Source organism: Phoenix dactylifera, unplaced genomic scaffold, assembly GCF_009389715.1.
Source record: "Phoenix dactylifera cultivar Barhee BC4 unplaced genomic scaffold, palm_55x_up_171113_PBpolish2nd_filt_p 000897F, whole genome shotgun sequence".
NCBI classification, from domain to species: Eukaryota; Viridiplantae; Streptophyta; class Magnoliopsida; order Arecales; family Arecaceae; genus Phoenix; species Phoenix dactylifera.
Genome location: NW_024068259.1, coordinates 10,779 through 15,752, shown reverse-complemented (window position 1 = coordinate 15,752; position 4,974 = coordinate 10,779). Strand labels below are relative to the sequence as shown.

The following is a 4,974-nucleotide window of genomic DNA, read 5'->3' as shown; positions in this document are numbered from 1 at the left end:
CTTAAGGATTTTGAGGAAATTAGCATCACATTTAGAGTGCCAAATGTATCGGAAGATGTCCTTAAATTGACCTTGTTCCCTTTTTCCTTAAAGGATAAAGCCAAAACGTGGCTGAACTCCTTGAGACCTAGATCGCTAGGAACATGGCATGATATGCAAAGAGAATTCTTGAAAAAATTCTTTCCCGCACAAAGGACTAACTTTTTGAAAAGGCACATTAGCAATTTCCAACAAAAAGACCATGAAACATTTTATGAATGCTGGGAGAGATTTAAAGATTTGCTTCTCTCTTGTCCTCATCATGGGTTTGAAACATGGAGAACCATTAGTTTCTTTTACGAAGGGTTGTCTCCACAGTTAAAACAATTTATAGAGACTATGTGCAATGGTCTATTTTTGGAAAAGCAACCCGATGAGGCATGGGACTATTTAGATTCTCTCGCAGAGACTGCACAATTATGGGATACAGGGGATAGAGTGAATAAACCCTTACCTAAGCCTACTAGCGTTGGACACGGGGGCCTTTACAACCTTAGTACTCAGGATGATATTCAGGCTAAAATGGCAGCCCTTACTAGGAAGGTAGAGAAAATTGAACTTAGAAGGATTGAACCCGTCAAGACCGTAGAACATAACAGCGAGTGTTGTAGGATTTGTGAGATGCCTGGCCATCTCACCACTGATTGCCCCACAATACCCGCATTCAAGGAAGTCTTGCACGATCAGGCCAATGTTATGAATACCTATAAAAAATCTTTCAATAATCCTTTTTCGGGTACTTACAACCTTGGATGGAAGAACCATCCAAATTTCAGGTGGAGGAATGACCAACCTCAACAAGTATATAACCCAACTCCTCCACCTCCGCAACCTCATTATGCACACGCACCCCCTCAAAAACCCAGTCTCCAAGAAACTTTGCAATCTTTCATGCAAGGTCAAGCTAAAATTAATGATGAATTAAGAAATCAACTGACAACGCTGACCACTGCTTTAAGTGCTCAAGAGAAGGGTAAGCTACCAGCTCAACCACAACCTAACCCTCAAGTCTACGGCGGTAGCAATGCATCATCTTCAACTTCGCATAAAGAACAAGCAAAGAGTATAATAACTTTGCGAAGTGAAAAGATTATTGACCGACCAGTCCCAGAACAAACACAAGTCATACCTGATTCTGACCTTCCTAAGACAAAAGAAAAGGATAATGAAGAAACTGAAGCACCAACATCTACTGAAAAAATTGAATGTCCTTTTTCTGCACCATTTCCACAAAGATTAAAGCCCTTGCAAAAGCTTGAACCAAACTCTGAAATTCTTGAGCTTTTTAAGCAAGTAAAAATCAATGTACCTCTTCTTGATGCAATCAAACAAGTGCCTTCCTATGCAAAATTTTTAAAAGATTTGTGCACTGTCAAGCGTCGTTTAAATATCAAGAAGAAGGCATTTCTGGATGAAAATGTGAGTGCAATTTTACAGCATAACATTCTTCCTAAATATAAGGATCCAGGTTGCCCAACTATCTCATGCATCATTGGCAATTTTAGGATTGAGCGAGCATTGCTAGATTTAGGAGCGAGTGTGAACTTGTTGCCATATACGGTATATGAGCAACTCGGTTTGGGTGAGTTGAAGCCAACAACTGAGACCTTACAATTAGCTGACAGGTCAGTAAAGGTCCCTAGAGGGATTATCGAAGATGTGTTGGTCCAAGTAGACAAGTTCTATTTTTCTGTTGACTTTATCGTACTGGACACACATCTGGCTTCCAATTCACCATCTCAGATTCCGGTCATCTTAGGACGCCCATTCCTTGCAACTTCTAATGCATTGATCAATTGTAGGAATGGTGTCATGAAGCTTTCTTTTGGCAATATGACCTTGGAACTGAACGTCTTTAGTATAGGTAAACAACCCAGTGATCATGAAGAAAGTAAAGAAGTTGAATGGGTTGAAACCATTGAGTAGATCTACATGTTCTAGTGGATCAAAAGTGTGTGTTCAGTAACAGAAAGAGGTGAATCGAAGGAAACTGGAAGAACGAGAGAGTCCAGCTAAAGACGGATCTAGACTCCTTCCGAGAGGCAAGTCCGAAGCACGTGCCGCTGGCGTTTTCTTTCCCTTCTAGGGGTGTAAGTAGCTTAAGGCAGCACAAGACCGTCGACTTTCATTCCCAACAAGACCCGCACTTCCCGGCGGAAGAATATTTGTTAAAAAAAATATTTACTGAATCGGCCGATAATGGTTTAATAGATTGGTGTTCTGAAGGTACTGCTAATGATGTGGTCCCACCTGGTTTAGATAATTCGGATGTTAGGATGGTCAATGGGTGGAGACCGAGAATAGAGGAATTTGAACAGTTGCCATCTCGAAAAGAAAAGATAGTACCATCCCATGAACAAACACCTAAGCTCGAGTTGAAACCTTTACCGAAGGAACTCAAGTATGCCTTTCTTGGATCCGAGGACACATTTTCTATAATCATCTCATCTGATCTGGATCATGCCCAAGAAAGAAAATTACTTGGTGTTCTAAAGAATCATAAGGGAGCTTTAGGATGGTCTATTGCCGACTTGAAGGGGATTAGCCCTTTAATTTGCACGCACCGGATATATTTGGAGGACAATGCCAAAACCACAAGGCAAATGCAACGCAGGTTGAATCCTACGATGAGAGATATGGTTAAAGCAGAAGTCCTCAAGTTACTTGACGTGGGTATTATTTACCCAATTTCCGATAGCAAGTGGGTGAGTCCTACTCAAGTCGTGCCCAAGCAAGCAGGTCTGACGGTAGTCAAAAATGATCAGGGTGAACTAGTTCCAACTCGTGTTCCGACGAGTTGGCGCATGTGTGTTGACTACCGAAAATTGAATTTAGTCACTAGGAAGGATCACTTTCCCCTACCCTTCCTAGACCAAGTTTTGGAAAGAGTTGCAAGACACAAATTCTATTGCTTTCTCGATGGCTATTCTGGGTACTACCAAATCGAGATTTCACCAGAAGATCAAGAGAAGACTACCTTCACTTGTCCTTTTGGCACATTTGCTTTCCGTCGGATGCCATTCGGGTTGTGTAATGCACCTGCAACATTCCAAAGATGCATGCTCAGTATTTTTGAAGACATGAACGAGAAATTTTTAGAAGTGTTTATGGATGATTTCTCTATTTTTGGTGATTCTTTTGATGATTGTTCATTACATTTACAAGCTGTCTTAGCTCGGTGTATAGAAAAGAATCTGATACTGAATTGGGAGAAATGCCACTTCATGGTGCCAAAGGGAATTGTCCTAGGACATATTGTTTCATCGAAAGGCATGGAAGTTGATAGAGCTAAGATTGACTTAATTGCCAAGCTACCTGCACCCAAGACGGTTAGAGATGTTAGATCATTTTTGGGTCATACCGGATTTTATAGGAGGTTCATCAAGGACTTTAGTGTCATAGCTCGACCATTATCTAACCTCCTCTCCCTTGATACACCGTTCAATTGGTCTGAAACCTGTCAAGAGGCATTCGAAAAGTTGAAGTCTATGCTTAGCACTGCACCCATCGTGCGACCATGGTCATTACCTTTTGAGATCATGTGCGATGCTAGCGACTATGCGATAGGAGCTGTCCTAGGACAACGCAAGGATAATAAGCCATATGTCATTTACTATGCAAGCAAAACTTTAAACAATGCTCAAATGAATTACACCACCACCGAGAAGGAATTGCTTGCAGTAGTATTTGCATTAGACAAATTTCGCTCTTATATCCTTGGTGCTCCTATTGTTATTTTTACAGATCATGCAGCGCTAAAATATTTACTGGATAAGAAAGAGGCCAAACCACGCTTAATACGATGGATACTTCTACTCCAAGAATTTGACATCACTATCAAAGATAAAAAGGGAGTAGAGAATGTGGTTGCTGACCATCTATCACGGCTAGTTGTTCATGATTTGGTGCCACAGTTGCCCATCAAGGACTCGTTCCCTGAAGAGCAATTGTTTGCACTTTCTACTATGCCATGGTATGCTGATATTGTAAACTTTCTTGTCATGAACCGGATGCCGGAGCATTGGGGATCGAATGATAAGAATAATTTCTTGCGTGAAGTAAGAAGTTATTATTATGATGCCTCCTATTTGTTCAAGTATTGCAATGATCAAATCTTTAGAAGATGCATTCCGGATCATGAGATACAAAGTGTACTCTCTTTTTATCATGCTAGTGCTTGCGGAGGACACTTCGCATCTAAGAAAACGGCAGCTAAGGTGTTGCAATGTGGTTTTTATTGGCCTACACTATTTAAAGATGCCCACGAGTTCTGTAGGACATGTGACCTATGTCAACGTGTTGGAAGTCTAACTCGTAGGCAAATGATGCCTCTTCAGCCCATTAATGCTATTGAAATTTTTGACATGTGGGGCATCGATTTCATGGGCCCATTCCCACCGTCTTTTGGATATGAGTACATTTTAGTGGGTGTAAAGTATGTATCCAAATGGGTAGAAGCTGTGTTTTGTCGAACAAATGACTACAAACCAGTTTTAAAATTTCTTAAAGAAAACATATTTTCTAGGTTTGGGATGCCTAAGGTTATAATTAGTGATGGGAGAAAACATTTTTGTAATAAGCCTTTTGAGATCCTGTTACGAAAGTACGGTATCGCCCATAGAATTGCAACTCCTTATCACCCGCAGACTAGTGGCCAAGTAGAGTTAGCCAATCGGGAGATTAAAAAAATTTTAGAGAAAACGGTGAATCCATCACGCAAAGACTGGTCTTTAAAACTTTCTGATGCATTGTGGGCTTACCGTACTGCTTATAAAACTATTCTTGGTATGTCCCCGTATCGGCTAGTCTATGGAAAAGCATGTCATCTACCTGTTGAAATAGAGCATAAATTGTATTGGGCCATTAGAAAATTAAAATTTGAATTGTCAGATGCTGGTTTCGCTAGAAAATTACAATTAAGTGAATTGAATGAAA

At 40.6% G+C, this 4,974-nt stretch overlaps 1 pseudogene; it reads right to left on the bottom strand.

The window, feature by feature from the left end:
- Positions 1 to 210: 210 nt before the first annotated feature.
- Positions 211 to 308, bottom strand: LOC120107548 (annotated as a pseudogene).
- Between the last annotated feature and the right edge of the window lie 4,666 nt (positions 309 to 4,974).